Source organism: Protopterus annectens, chromosome 2.part2 (assembly GCF_019279795.1).
Source record: "Protopterus annectens isolate FY-2018-M chromosome 2.part2, PAN1.0, whole genome shotgun sequence".
NCBI lineage: Eukaryota > Metazoa > Chordata > Ceratodontiformes > Protopteridae > Protopterus > Protopterus annectens.
The window spans coordinates 491934091-491950722 of NC_056730.1; the positions used below are offsets into that span (position 1 = coordinate 491934091).

The 16632-nt window shown below is 44.3% G+C and overlaps 1 protein-coding gene across 2 annotated transcripts in view; it reads left to right on the top strand.

Moving 5' to 3' along the window:
• Nucleotides 1-16632, top strand: part of EXOC6B (exocyst complex component 6B) — a 5967963-nt gene that overhangs the window by 4315304 nt on the left and 1636027 nt on the right. The gene's annotated exons all lie outside the window — the stretch shown is intronic.

Here is a 16632-nt window from a genome sequence, read left to right on the forward strand (position 1 = left end):
GCTCCTTACCAGCTACTTTAAGGCACTGCCACTAGCCAGCTCCTTATCCAACTACTTTAAGGCCCTTAGCAAAGGGTGTCCAATCTTACTGTGTAATGTTACTATTAAGCCAAATGGTAGTTTGACCAAGGGTCAGGCTATTAGGTGTGGCCTGTACAGTGTCACCAAATAGATATGCAAGTACTTTAAGAACTTAAATATCTCTAAACAGACCAGCCACAATTGAAAAGTTTAAATATATTTAATAATAATAAAAGAACTAAGTAATACTCAGTAAGTAACCAGTTACATCAGAGTTCAAAATCACAGGAAATATTTAAAACATTATTGCAGGACAGTCTCGGATAAGTAAAGAAAACATCTAAGCTATACTTTACTATATTCCTATCTGAAAGTAAAAGAGTTACTATGCCCTAAAAACTTACTTACAGGACAACAAGCAGGCAGAAGTGGTGAGTGGATGTTTCCAGTTCAAAGACAACATACCAGTCTCAAATCTTTCTGCTGAGATACTTGTAGGATGATATCACTTTTGTCATCTGAGTATCCCAGGTAAAACCCCCTATTGTTAGAAACTGCCAGCATTTTACCATCTCCCTGTGAAAAATACATATCTCTCAGATCTTTGCAACTGCTGGAAGACATAAAACAATAAAACACTTAAAAAGCAATGCAGAAGGCGCCCTAGTTCTAGACATCCTCTCTCCTTGCTTCATTGAAACTAACTTTTATAGTACAGTCATAAAACAATTCAACTATTTTCTGGAAGTTTTGCAAGTTAACCCTCTATGTTCTAGTTTCCACTGTTAAAAATATGCACATTCACACAGCTACAATAGTGTATATACATTTCTGTTCTAATCCAGGAGGGTACACTGTGGTCACACATCTAGGCTCAGTACTGTACAAACCCTGTTCAACACACACTTCTGTACCAGCAGTTTAATATACACATAACATATAGTTCTAATATATTTGTAAGACAAGCAAATGAATCATGCTGATATTCACAAATGACATGATTATTTACAAAATATCAGATAGCTATGCTGGCAGTATCTCCTTCTGTCACACTTCTATATAATTCATATTAATATTCACAAATGACATATAGTTATTTACAAAACTCCAGATAGCTTTGTTGGTAGTATTTCCTTTTGTGACAGGGAGTAACAGGAGAAGACAGATGATCCCAGTAGTCTGTCATCTGTCATGTTTTGGATTTTTCATTTATGTTGCTGACTGCCTTCCCCTGCTAGCCAGCAGGCTCAGTGCAGTGTTGTGCTAATCCAAACCCAGTATGGATGAATGATTTGTATGTACCGGATTTTTCTTGGCTGTAACACTTCCTGGCCAGAGTTGCACGCTTTGTGTCTTCATGTTTAAATGCAGAGCATACCTTGAAGGGCTTCCCCTGCCGAAGTCATGCTGTTGTACTTATGGCTCCAACAACCCTTCCATGCAGAATAAGCAAGCTGGGATTGTCCACTCACTCCCATCCTTTCATGATTGGTTTGCTCAGTGCCTGGACTGCTAGCTGAACCTAGATTGTCTGCACTGTAGTTAGGGATATATTCCTGCATGCCTTGCAGCTCACAGGCACCTAAAATCTACCTATCCAGTTGTTAAGATTTACTTTAAAAATGGAAAGTTTACTTCTCTGTTTGACAAGTAGTGGAATGCTATTCCAGAGATAAGGGTGCATTATCAATCACACCGACACATTTTATTATTTGCTGATAGAGATTGAAGTATAAAGGACTTACTGCACAAAGATGTTGATAATGTGAAAGTATATGGCAGGTGAAATATGTAAAGGTCAAGAGAGAAGGAAGAGGTGCATTGAGTTCCTGAAATGTTGCTGTTTCTACTGATCTGCCATAGTAAAAGAGGGGGGAAAAAAACAAGCAACAGGCCAAGTTCATTGGTAATGCATACAGGTTAAAACTGTGAAGAAGTCCAGCATTTTAGCTCCATTGAGGATCTTCACAATGACCTGAATAAACTCTACCATTGTCCTTGTTGCTGGGTGTGTATTAGTTGATCTAAAGTTGTTTTCATTTGATCTTCAGCCTGAGGGATTTGGATTCGGCATGGATCTGACTCGGCTGCATACTCCAGCATTGGATCCAAAGTCCAAGCTCCTCCCTGTAATGTCCCTGTCTCCCTCCTCCCCCCCAGATATCATTTGCTGCTCATTTGAAAGTAGCGGATTTCATGCATCTCCAAGCTCCGTGTGTAGTAAGTGGGTTTTTTTCCTTGGGTTTCTTTTGCTCCTTTTTCTTGTCTTAACCTTGTCTTTACCTTTTCTACTATACCCTATATATGTATGTTTATATATATATATATATATATATATATATATATATATATATATATATATAAAACTCTGTCAATATTCATACTCTAGTTTGTGTGAGTGAGTGTATTGTTTTCTCCTGACTAGCCATGGCTGATGCCCCCAAGCCTGGCTTCAGGAAATGCGTAAAGTGTGGGCATAAGCTTCTCCCATCTAATGCCCATGCTCTTTGTATGGTCTGTTTGGGCTACTCCCACCCAGACACCTCCTGCTTGATCTGCGTGGGCTTAAACCCCCATGCATTGATCAACAGGAGGAACAAAATTCATCCTGAAAGTCGTTCTTCCACCTCCCTCAGAGGCCTCTACTTCCTAGCTTTTGGGACTCAACCTCCCACTTTGAAGTCCAGGGGGTGGGTAGAAGGCCAGATCCAAGGAGAGGGATTGGCTGAGGAAGCAGTCCCCAGCCCAGTCTTCCTCGGTCAACCCCCCAGCCAAGTCCTGTCCGGATCGAGCTGGAGCTCTCCTCGGCTCCGGTCATCTCATTTTTTGCCAGAGCCCTCCCATCCTCGATCCCCCCTCTCTGCTTCCCTCGACACCACTCCAGGCCAGTCCTCTTGGAGAGCCTGTCTACAGCCAAGGTGAACAGGATGATGCGAAAGTTCATTCAGGCCCGGATTCAGTTAGGAGTCTTGCCTGCTCCTTCCCCTTCTAGGGCCAGGAGCATGCAGTCCATTTTTTTCTGCATCACTCCTTCTCTGATCTGACCTCCCGGTTTAGGGGTCTTTTGGGTCCGAGGTTTTCCGGTGTTGAGGGATTGGCGCAGATGGGTCTTTGTACCTTACTACCAGGACAAATGCTTTCTGCAAACTAAGGGGGTGGCGATGGGGGCATATTTTCCCCCATTTACGCTGATTTATGGCTTATGTAGAAGAGCACCTCATATATAATCCCCTACATAATCTGTATTTGCCAGAAATGGACATCTGGCATCAATATTTGGATGACTGTTGGCTTATATGGAAGGTTGATTTGGAGTATTTACTGAAATTTGTTGATTACCTCAATGGGAACAAATGGGGTATTGAGTTCACCTGTACAGAAGATCTTAACCACATTACATTTTTGGATGTCCTAGTTACCAAGAATGCGGATGGTACTTTGGACACACAGATGTTTCGTAAATTCCCTGAATATAACTTACTTTTACATGCAACCAGTCATCATCCACCACATGTCATTCGTAATATACCAAAATGTCAGTTCATGAGAGTGAAGCGCATTTGTTTTAGTAGTGACAAACATAATTATTATAAAGCTGATATGGTCAGGAGGTTCAAGGAACGTGGATATAAACCTGGGGTAATCACTATGGCTTGCAGGGAGGTTAGTGGTATGGCCAGACAGGAATTGTTACAATCTAAACACAAATCCACAAATGAGTCAGCCCCTATAAGAATGATCACTACATATGGACGCAACACCAGTATTTTTTGTGAGGTGGTACAGGAAAATTGGAACATCTAGTTGGCCGATGAGAAAATCAGGACTTTGATTGATGAACGGTGCCAATTTGGGTTTAGGGGAGGTAGAACCCTGGCATCCCACTTTAATCATTATAAGGTGGGTACCCAGGTAGCTGTTCCATTTCAACAATCTACATTTTCGGGGGATACACTGCAGAGATGTTTCAGGTGTGGTCATTGTGTTCATTGTAATAGACTTAACCAAACAAAAACTTTTAGCAGTCGCAATACCGGTCAAGTATATGATATAAAATTCTTTGTCAATTGTTCATCGGATTGGGTTATATACCTTGCCACCTGTACATGCTCGGCCTTTTATGTGGACCAAACATCCAGGCCAATTAAATTTAGGAACAGTGAACACATGAGTGACATCAAACTTAAAAAGCAGACAAATGCATTATATAAGCATGTTCTCAAACATCCCTCTGAAACTTTTACTTTTACAGTCATTGACATCATTAAGGGAGATGGAGCAGACAAGAGTGGCTGGCACAACATTTTGAACAATAAAGAAAAAAGATGGATAATTAAGTTGGGGTGTTTAATTCCTCCAGGATTAAATGAATTGTTGTGAACAGCCAATGATTTTCCTGTTTCTATATGGGTGTGTGTGTATATAAGGAGTGTCTTGCTACTTCTATGGTTACACTGAGGAAAGCTTGAAATTAATGCCGAAACCGGTTTGTTTGTGATAACATTATATTAAAAGTTATATACTTTTTTACAACTTGGTGCTGGCTGTTTTGTTTTTGCGGGTCTTGGTACCTTGACGCCGACCGTTGTCCTGAGTGGTTTGGCTCCGTTTTCGGGAGCCAACAGACTCTTGGAGCCATTGCCTCAGCGTTGGGTCCAAGGGGATGGTGTCAACTTTGAGGTTTTTGGGGTCATCCCTTCCTGTCTGAGCCTCTGCGCCAGCAGGCACAACTGTGGTCCCCCACTCGATGCAGGGGGCAGCAGATCTGGCTTTGGCCGTGCCAACTTTGGGGATCTGCTCACCTTCTGCTTTCAGGGTGGTGGAGTGGGTCCCCTCGGCTCCTTTGAGACCGTTGATGCAGTCCATCCTGGCTCCCTGTTTTTTTTGCCCGGAGTCTGGTATCCTGCCCCATCATTGACAGCCTGTTACCACTTTGCCCCAGGAGGTTCCCACATGGGAACTCCCCGAGGCTTCCGAATCCTCCCTGGAATTCCCCCCCAAAGAGATCCCTCAGAAGCATATGTGTAAAAGGAGGCAGTTGGACTCCCCAACAGAGACCTGCATGGATGATACTGACTTGGAGGAAGGGAAGGGTTCTCCCGATCACCCTTGGAGGATGTCTGCTTTGGAGACATCATGGAGATTCTTTGGCAATGCATTGGGTGGTCTACCCAGAAGCCCAACCCTGACGAGTCAGTATTCCTGAAAGCGTTTGGCACAGGACCCACTACCTCTTGGGTATCTCGTCCTGCAGATCCCCTAATGGATCTGATCTCATCTAGAGCATGGAAGGAACTGGAGAGCCTATTCCCAAGCACCCAGATAAAGGTACTCAGTGCTCCTTTAGACAGACAGCACTGGTCCAGAGGGTTCTTCGTCGATGCTATGATGGTTGCGGTGGCCACTAAAAGGGAGCTCACACAGGAGAGCTCTTCGGTCCATCCTCCAAACAGGGAGTCTCGGGTGGTGGATCATTTTGGAAAGTGGACCTATGCATCAGCCACCTTTGCCTTACGTGCGCTGAATTATTTGGCACATGTAATCAGACTGCAGAGGGACCTGGTCAAAGAGGTTGCTGAGTCTGCCCCTGGGTCCATGTCGGCAGAGGAAAAGAAGGTTTTTTTTTCCTCCCGCATGGGCACCCTCAGTTCCATTTCTAATACATCCATGAGGCTGCTATCACATGCTACTGAGGATGCTTCTAGGACTGTGGGAACAGGCGTGGCCATTAGGAGGCATTCCTGGCTCCATCATTGTGCTTTTTCGGAGTCCTTCACGAATTTGCCCTATGATGGTTCCACCTTGTTTGGAAAAACTGTTCATGGTACTTTAGTCCAGAGCGAGAAGGATGGGAAGACTTTGTCTGACATCGGGATCCCCTTCTCCACCCCACATCGATCCTACTCTAGGAATCAGAGTGGGGTCAAGAAAATGTAATTCTGGAATTCTCAAGATTCTTCCCAAAATGTTCAGGATTCGCTCTTCCCCCATAGGTAAAGGGAGATGCATTAGATGCCACCCTGTGGTGGGGGGGGGGTGTCCAAAAAACCAAGGGTCTTGGGATTCCTTCCCAGACAGGCCCTTCCAGTAATCCTGAGGGGTTGCCTGACTGCTCATCTTTGGAGGCAGTTAGGGGGCTGACTATCTCTGCCCCCAAGAGCCTGGGAGTCCAATACAAACTATCATTGGGTTCTGCAGATCATATCTAGAGGTTATTCGATCCCAATTCTCCATCCCCCAGTTCCACACAGACACCTCCCAGAAATGCCACCTAGTCAATGGGAGGAGGCAGCCATAGAATTTTCCAGGCTGCTTGAAAAGCAAATCATCCAGCCTGCCTCCCTCCCCCAGACCAGTCTGGATCAGGCATTTATTCCAGGTTCTTTTTGGTGCCGAAGAAAATGGGGGACTTAAGACCCATTCTGGATCTTTCAACCCTGAATCTGTTGGTTGCTAAGACAACGTTCTGGATGGTTACCCTTCAGTCTGTTCTGCCCTTCCTGCCGATGAACAACTGGCTGTGCTCGGTGGACCTCCAGGACACATACTACCATATGAAGATGGACAGATGCTCCCGGAAGTTCCTCCACTTCCAGCTGGGAGCGAATCACTTTCAATTCAGTGTGCTCCCCTTTGGGCTCACCACAACCCCCTGGGTATTCACCAAAGTGATGGCAGTAGTGGTGGCTCACCTGTGGCTGCAGGGGGTTTCTGGTCTTGCACTACCTGGACAATTGTCACCTCTTTGCTTCCTCCAGGCATTGACTGATTCAAGCCAGGGATCATCTCCTTCAGATTGCTCAGTACACGGGTATAACCCTAAACCTCAACAAGTTTCAGCTGGCACTGATGCAGCTACTGGATTTCATAGGTGCTTTGCTAGACACTACCCAAGGCGGGGTGTTTCTGCCTCCGAACAGACTGTTATCTCTCCGTCAGCATGTGTTTTACATTCTCCAAGCCAGTCTTTCCCCGGCAGGCTCAGTTCTTTGGGCGTTGGGGTCCATGGCGGCCACGATCACTGTCGTACCAACTGCACGTCTTCATATGAGGATTCTGCAATGGACCTTAGCTATTCAGTGATTCTTGGTAGACTTTCCCTTGTCACATCCTATTAGACTAGCCTGTGTTTGCAAGGACTCCCTTCTTTAGTGGCTTCAATCCCTGGTCCTCCTTCAGGTCATCCATTTGTTATTCTCTCCTCTGCAATCATGTTGACCATGGATGCCTCCCTGCTCAGGGTGGGCATTGCATGGGAAGGATGGTCCAAGGCACATGGTCCTTTCTGGAGACCAATCCGGGGACTATTACCATGCAGACGGACAATATGTCAGTAGTCTGGTACATCAACAAACAGGAGGGGACCAGGTCTTATCCCCTTTTATTGCAAAGACATGAGATTGTGGGAGAGGGCGATCTCCACCTGCCATTTTCTAGTGCCAACGCACATTCTAGGGAAGTCCAACATATTGCCGGACAGGCTTACCAGGTCTGTTCTGATGCTTTATGAGTAGTCTCTGAATCCTGATGTAGTGGAAAAGATCATTCTAAAGTGGGGTCAGCCTTGCTGCGATCTCTTCATCTCTTCTTCCAGCGGGAAGTGCAGCGAATATTTCTCTCTGAACCTCCCTCCAGGGGAGTCCCCCAGAGATGCTGTAGTTCATATTTGGCCTTCTGGTCTACTGTATGCTTATCTTCAGCTCTCTCTCATTCCCAGGTTCATTCAGAAAGCTCAATGGCTTGGGAGTTCAGTGATCCTCATTGCCCTTTCAGGGCTTACCAAGTTTGGTTCCCCCACTCTGTGGTCTCATGCAATCCTCCTTGGACACTAGATCCAGTTCCGGATCTATTTACACATCCCTCAGGGATGCCTCACCCAGACTTAGTCAGCTTGAAGCTCATGGCTTGGCTGCTCCAATTCCCGTAATAGCTAGGACTCGTTGGCTGTCTTCTCCTGTTAAGATGATCTTCGTAGCAGCTCACAAATCTTCTGCCAAGAAGGTTTATTGAAGTAAATGGAAGTGTTTCTTGATCTGGGCTTCTCAGCTTCACCTGGATCCTTTCACTGTACCAGGTTTGGTCATTTTGGCATTTTTGGCAGACATTTTTAATCATGCTGCTATTTTCTGTACAGTTATGGTGCAATTGGCAGCGATTTCTAACTTTTACATAGGTGCACATTTGGCTTAATTGGCTTTTTCTAAGCTTTGTAAGACCTTTTTGAAAGGTACCTTTCTTCTTAGGCCTCCGGTTAGAGATCCCATGCCCCCTTGGAATCTTACTTTTGTGCTGCAGGCCTTGGTTTCTCCTCCTTCTGAGCCAGAGGCCACAGTTGATTTGCAGTTTATGTCATGGAAGACAGCTTTTTTGGTAGCAATTACCTCAGCCAAGAGGGTTTCTGAGGTGTCCCTGTGGACCAATCCATCTTTTCTTCCGAAGGTAGCATCAGAATCTGATATTAACTAGGTCATCAATTTACCAGTTTTTAACATAACATTCCATCTGAGTTGTTGCTTTTCATTTGTCTTAAACCCTCCTTCCTTCCCCCCTGCCTTGTGCGGGCTATTTAGTGGACCGGATGGAAGAGCCATAGTCCTTCTATCCTGGCTAACTTTCCCCTTAAATAGCATTTGGTTGTTTGTGTCAGGTTTATAGGCATGTAGTGTAGTTTGGGATGCTGCTGTTCTGCAACTAACTTGATCTGAAGGGAGGACGGAGACAAGGGCATTATGGGTAGGGGAGGATCTTGGACTTGGGATACGATGCTGGAGTATGAGGCCGAGTCGGATCTGTGCCTGATCCAAGTCCCTCAGGTTGAAGACAAATGAAAAGCAACAACTCAGACAGAACGTTATGTTAAGTACATAACTTATTTTTTTGCTTTCAGACGAAAAGGATTGCCTTGCTAAAAAGGATATAATACTTGCATTGCAACTCACCCAGCATGTCTTTTCCACAGCTATAGTACTGTTAAGATACAAAGCATGGAAAGATATTGCATTGCACAACTGCTATGATATTCTTTAATCATCTCGTCTTTATTTTTAGACCGCTTTGAATGTGCATTTTTATAGACTGTTGCTATGTGATAAAAGCTTGGTAAGTAACAGCTGGAAGAGAAGCAAAAGTGTCTATTTGGGCTGCTGTGGATGCTTCTTTCAGTACAGGCTTAATCATCAACAAATCCATTGGTGGTGTGTCATGAAAGGAACATCCTTTGTGCAGTTTTCCCTTTGCCGGATGGTCAGAAGTCTGTTGGTTCTGTTTTCACAATTCCTACAGCATGTGGCTGGATTTATTTTTTCAGTACTGAAACAAAATAGGTATAGTAAGATATGAGAGTGTCAAGATTTTTTTGTGGAGATTGGGAATAAATAGGTTACCTGTTTAAAGTAATATGATATACTAAACACTGTCACAATGGTTATGTTTAATTTGTAAAACTTTGGAAACTACAGAACATGTTTTTTTTGGGGGTGTGAAAGGGTGAATTAATTATGGAAAAAGTTTTTTGAGTTGTTTTCTTTTGGAAATAATAAGTAAGTGGATGACTTAAATATGAATATGAGTTTCTATGGGTATTATGGGGTTAAAGGTAAGCCAATGATTGCTAAGATGCATAAAGTTTGTTACAGTGTGGAATATTTGAGAAGCCAGGTTAAAAGAGATTGTATTTAATAAAAATGGAGCATGGTTGAAATACTGAAGAAATTAAGATTTTGGTTATGACAACAAGTGTGTGTGTGCGTGGTGGGGTAATGATTAAATAATTATTGTTAATGTAAGCTTATTTTAGTTTTCTTTGAGGTGGGGTTTCTTGATTAATTTTCTAAGTATGTAGTTAATATAAATATTGTAAATGTAAAATTTTCGATAGGTGCCATGGGATCTTTTACATCTGCCTGAGCTCCCACCAACTCAAGCAGATGGGACATCAGTTTAACATCTCATCTAAAGGATGATACCCTCAGGAGTGCAGCACCCCCCCCCCCCATGGTACAGTGGGATGTCTAAAATCTACCTATCTGGTGTGGGACTAGAACCCTGCAGCCCTCTGCAACAAAGTTGAGTGTGCTACCAGTTACACTACTGACATTGTTAAGGTTGAGATGACATGCTCAGTTGTGCTTCAGGTCATAGCTCTGAGAATTCTTGGCTGTCTCTTATTCGTCTGCATGCCAAATTGTACCCTGTCAGCTCACACATCAGGGGGATACTATGTAACGTGATAATGGTTAAAGTTTAGCTCTTCACTACCTTTTTCCTTGCTGTTACTCCATTGTATAATTGTGGAAGGGATGTGACTGGCTAGCCATGTGAGCAACATGATGGAGTAGTCATCAGTTGTGGTTTCCCAACTTAGATTTAGATCATGTGACTTAGAAGCAATAGTCTTTATGGTGGCACTTTGGAACCCACTGTATGCCATATTATATTGCACTCCCTACATCTGCTTTTGTTGGTGAGAGGTCACAATGAACTACCATGTCCAGACCTTCATAGCCCATCTGCACATTTTCTTGACCACCCTTCAGTGGCTTGAAAATGCTGAAGGTTAGTTCTGCATATGAATTTTGACCAGTTACTGAAGTAGTGATATTCCTGTATAGCATGACATCCCTAAGATCCCTCTTCCACCTCTGCCACCATCAATGCAATGTTAGCTGGATTCCACCTTCCAAACAAGGAGCTATAAGCTCTTACCTCTTTTGAGTTGGTGAAATCATTAGTGGGGCATACATGGCCTGAGATCAACCATGGCTTTAAGTACAGTTTGTGAATATCCTGTATCCCCCACAGCTTACATTTACTCCCCCTCCCCCGAGTGCTGAGCTGAACAGTGGAGTGTGGTTACTTGGACAGTTTCCACCCCATGTCCACAGGTAGAAATCATCCCATTCCTGTTTGTTCATTCAACAGACATCAGATGTTCTTCATTCCACATTGCTGCAGTCCTAACTATTGGGGTAGTCCGCTGTCCAGTCGGCCCGAATACCAAAGTATATGGCTGACGTCGGTCAGGGCGCATTAGACTGACGTCAGTACGTCAGGGTACTAATGCGCATGACCGACGCCATATCCTTAGTCTTTTTTGCCGCATGGTCCGATGCAGAAGCAATTTTGCGAGTGCAGGTTGGCGTTCTGAAAGTTTCTGAAGTCAGAGTTTCAGACCGAATCAAAGTTGGCTAAGTACCCCGTTGGGGATTATTTTCGTTTTTTCTTGCCTCAGTATTTAACCGGATGTCAGAAAGTGAATAACTGTATTTCTTGTGGGAAACAGATACCTCATAGGGATTACCATACTTTGTGTATACCTTGTTTAGGGCCTGAGCACGACGTTGTTGGTTGCCGCTCTTGTGCTAGATTTAACAAACGCACTATTAAGAGAAGGTTAGACTGTGCCAGGTTAGTGTTTGGGAAGCGTTGTAATTATAAAATGCCGTCGGATGCTCCGACGCCCGCTTCGTCCAAAAAGCGCAAGGACAAAACAGCAAAGCCTAAGGTTGATGAACCGGCAGTCCCGGCCGTCGGTCCTTTGGAAGGCTCAGTGGAGCCAGAGGTTTTGCCAGGAGTTTCTTTGGAGTCTCAGGCAGAGACTTTACTGTTACAGGATGTACCCTCCCAGGAGGTAGGCCAGGCTGAGGGGGCTTCTCAGGTAACTGTTCTTCCCTCTCTTCCCAAGGTAGTTAGGGCCTCTCCTTCTGTTTCCAAAACTTCTTTGAGAGGTAGGCCAAGTTTAGCTTCAGTGGGGGCTTCTCCTAGTTCTTCAGGTTCTGTGCCTAAGAAGCATATGCTTAAAATGGCAGAAGATTTGATTACTATGATTAGAGGTTCTATGCCCCCTCCTGATAAGAGGCCTAGGGTGGAACCTGAGTTTGAGAGTTTTGAACAGTGTTCAGAGGCTTCTGAGTCTTCTGCGGAAGACTTGCAGGAATATCCCCCTTATTCTGATTCTGATGTGGATGATTCCACTCCTACGGCTTCTCCTCCTGAGGATTTCTCTTTTTCAGAAACTCTGCATTCCATGAGGGAGCACTTTAAATGGGAAGGCCAAGATTACTCTGATTCCAGGAAAAGGCTTAGGGAATTCTTGTTTTTACCCCAGCATAGGCCTTTAGCTATTCCTCCTGTGTTGAATGTGGTGGAAGATGTTTTTGCAGAGGCTTCCCTGAACCCTGATTCTTTGCCTCCTGCCCCTGTTAAACCTGATAGGTATTATAGGGTGCCTGAAGCTCATAAGTATCTTTTTAAGAGCCCTAGGGCAGATCCGGAAACTGTTTCTCAGGGACCTAAAGGTGTTAAGGCCTCTGTTGTTAAAAATCCTGTTCCATCTGATAAAGAGGCAAGGGCTTTGGATAGATGGGGAAAGAAAGTGTATACTTCTTCCACTTTAGCCATGAGGGCGTTGAATTGTCAGTTCCACATGCTAAAATATCAAAATTATCTCCTTTCACAATTGAAATCTAAGGTGGATGCTTTGGCGGAAGGTATTGAGTGTAAAGAGTTGCTAGATTTAGTTCATGTGTCTGAACAAGTGGGTAAGCATTCTTTGCAATGTGGTTTTGATGCGGTACAGGCCTCCTCGAGGGTGGCTGCCACTAGTTCTGTTCTTCGCAGGCATGCCTGGTTGAGGGATCAGAATTTGGCTGAGCATGTTAAGACAAGGATTTTGGATGCTCCTTTACAGTCTGATGTGTTGTTTGGTTCGCCTGTGGAAGCAGTTTTAAAGAAAATGGAGGACAAAGCTAAGTCTATGCAAACTGTTAAAGATTTTTTGCAGGTGCAGCCACCGAAGTTTAGTAGAAATTGGCCTACTAAGGGATGGACATATCCTGCTTATGATTCTCAGTCTAGGGGTAAGTCTAGACGTGGTAGGGGCAGAGCTCAAGGTTCTTTTAGGCCTAGAACAGGGAGTTCACCTGCTCAGACTTCTGGTGAGGGCAGGGGTCAGTCCTTTCGTAAACAGACCCAATGACTTGCCTTTTCAGCTGCCAGTAGATTCTCGTCTGGCAGCTCCTTTGGGAGGAAGACTGTCTCTTTTCAAAGAAAATTGGGATTTAATTACTCAAGACAGATGGGTGTTGGATATCATTCACCATGGTTACAGGTTTTATTTCCATACATTGCCCCCTTTCAAAGGCATGCCAGACGTTCCTCCTCCACAAAGGAAAGAGGCTCACAAGCAAATTTCTCTGTTACTCCAAATAGGGGCCATTCAGCCAGTCCCTGTGTCAGAAAGGGGCCTAGGATTTTATTCTCGCCTGTTCCTAGTACCAAAGAAGGGGAACACGTGGAGACCAATTTTGGATTTGTCTATCCTCAACACTTATCTGGACATTCCCAAGTTCAAGATGTTGACGTTACAACAGCTTTTACCTCTGCTGGGCAAAGATCACTGGATGGTAACTTTAGATCTCAAGGAAGCTTACCTTCATGTGCCTATAAGACTACGTTGCAGGAAGTATCTGCGTTTTCGAGCTGGAAATTCTCATTATCAGTTCTCTGCATTGCCCTTTGGCTTATCTACTGCGCCCAGAGTATTCACAAAGGTTCTGGCTCCAGTGATAGCTTACTTCAGGCTAAAAGGAATTCAAATCTATCCTTACTTGGACGATTGCCTGCTTCTGGCTCAGGAAAAGGAAGACCTTCTACAGCATTTGGAATATGTCATAGCAGTGCTAAGATGCCTAGGGTATTCTGTGAACGAAATAAAGTCCAGTCTAGTACCCTCTCAAGACATGTGCTTTCTGGGTGTGAGACTGAATACAGCAGCCCAGATGGCATCTTTAACCCCGGACAAACAAAAGAATCTTTCAAGTTACTTCCATCAGCTATCTCTTCAGTCCGGGCTGACTGCAAGGACAGTCCTTCAAGCCTTAGGGTTCATGGCATCTTGTATTCTGGTGCTTCCCAATGCCAAACTGCATATGAGGAAGCTACAATGGTATCTCAAAATGTATGGACACAGCACTGCCAGGATTTGGACACTGTCATTCAAATAATACCTTGCATTCAAAAGGAATTTTTGTGGTGGGCTCAGGAATGTCACCTAAACAAGGGACTCTCTGTGACCCGGCCAGAGGCGAGTCAGATTCTAACGACAGATGCCTCAGACATTGCTTGGGGAGCTCATCTAAATGGAAAGTGGATACAAGACAAGTGGCCTGCCAGACTACAGCATCTACATTTCAACATGAAGGAGATGTTAGCAGTCCAGTTTGCATTAATGGCTTTCAAGGAGTTACTTCTTCCAGGGCAGGTGTTGATTCTAACAGGCAGGTGTTGATTCTAACAGACAACACAACTGTCATGTGGTACATCAACAAACAAGGGGGAACACATTCTTACCCATTGTGCAGGCAAGCAATGATTTTATGGGAGACTGCGCTCAGCTTGCAACTAACTCTTCAGGCAAGGTTTCTGCCGGGAGCACAGAACTCCTTAGCAGATGTGTTAAGCAGACGAATCATGGATCCCCACGAGTGGAAACTGGATCTTCATGTATTTCAAAAGTTGACAGTGTCCTGGGGAACTCCAGACATAGATCTGTTCGCTTCTCCACTAAACCACCAGCTGCCAAAGTTTTGCACAAAGAGGTTTCATCACACAGCTTGGAAAGTGGATGCTCTTTCTTTCAGTTGGAAAAATCTTCATGTGTATGCGTTTCCGCCTCTGCCTCTTCTTCCAAAGGTGCTTCTAAAGGTCAGACAAGACAAGCCAAGGATGATTTTAATAGCTCCAGATTGGCCTCGCAGCACTGGTACCCATTACTGAGGAGTCTGGTAAAGAAGCCTCCATGGCCTTTACCCTTGATTCCACACCTGTTGTCTCAGAGAGAAGGTCACCTGCTCAATGTCAAGCTTCACTCTCTTCATCTAACAGCCTGGCATATTCTGTTTTGAAAGACAGTAGGTCTCAACTTCCTCAACAAGTTTTAAATGTGATTATGGAAGCCAGGAGACCCAGTACAAGGAAAGTGTACTCAGAAAAATGGAAGAGATTTTTATTTTGGAGTGCAGCAAAGAATTTGGAGATTTCTGAGCCTAATTTGAGTGTGGCTCTTCAATATCTTACTGAGTTATTGGACAAAGGTTTGTCTTTCTCTTCCATTAAGATTCATGCTGCAGCAATTTCAGCTCACTATGATTGTGACCCACCATTGTTTTCACATCCTTTGTTCAAGCAATTTCTTAGAGGGGTAAAGAATATAAGACCTCCACGTAGAGCTCCTACTCCTGCTTGGGATCTCAATTTTGTGTTGGAGAAACTCACTCTACAACCTTTTGAGCCTGCAGCTACTGCTGAACTGAAATACTTGTCATGGAAGACTGCTTTTTTGTTGGCCATTACTTCTGCAAGAAGGGTTTCTGAGTTACAGGCCCTTATGGCGGTTGAGCCTTTTTTGATTTTTCATAAGGATAGGGTATCATTACGTACAAATCCTTCCTTTATGCCTAAAGTGGTTTCTAGTGTGGCTTTAAACCAAACTATTCATTTGCCTACGTTTTATGCAGATCCCCAAAATAAAGGGGAAAAGATTTTGCACACTTTAGATGTACACAGGCAATTGCGTTATTATTTGAGCAGGACTAAGGATTTTAGACAGTCTCAGCAGTTGTTTGTTTCTTTTGCTTTGAGTTCTCAGGGCAAGCCTGTGTCAAAACAAACTATTTCTCGGTGGATTGGGTTTTGCATTGCCTTTTGTTATTCCCATCATGGCAAGGAGATTCCAGCTGGGATTAGGCCTCATTCCACTAGGGCTACTGCCACTTCAACAGCTTTTCTAAGGGGGGTGGCAACTAAGGACATTTTGGAAGCAGCTACTTGGAGTTCAGTGCACACTTTCTCTAAGCATTACCACCTTCCTCTCTACTCTAAGTCTAGGGCAGGTTTTGCAACAGCCATTTTGCAAGGCATGTTATCAGCTCCTGCTTCTTTGTGATTTGCCAGCCTCCCTTACCTCTGCTTTGGGATTCTACCCAATAGTTAGGACTGCAGCAATGTGGAATGAAGAACATAGTACAGTTTTGTACCTACCATAAATGTAGATGTTCGAGGATCCACATTGCTGCAGTCCAATTTACCCTCCCTCCTTCCCCTCTCTGTTAGGGGTGGTTGTGTAGGTGAGGTTATGTTCAGCTGAGTTTGTATATATTGTACATATTTTTGGTGCAGGTATGTTTGGTGTTTTTTTCGGTTTTGGGCCTTATCTTTTCAGGGTCTTCTGACATCTGGGGCAAGAAAAGACTGAGGATATGGCGTCGGTCATGCGCATTAGTACCCTGACGTACTGACGTCAGTCTAATGCGCCCTGACCGACGTCAGCCATATACTTTGGTATTCGGGCCGACTGGACAGCGGACTACCCCAATAGTTAGGACTGCAGCAATGTGGATCCTCGAACATCTACATTTATGGTAGGTACAAAACTGTACTTTTTTCTGCTCTGATTTCAGGTAAATTGAGAATGAACTGGCTAGCCTCACCTCTCTCCAACTGTCTATTCCCACCCTTCCCCCTAGAAAAAGTGGTTAGGCTTAGTCTTGGCATTACTTTCCCTACCTATCCAGGTCCAGTAGGTACTTCCCGCTTGAGACTTTGCTTGAACTT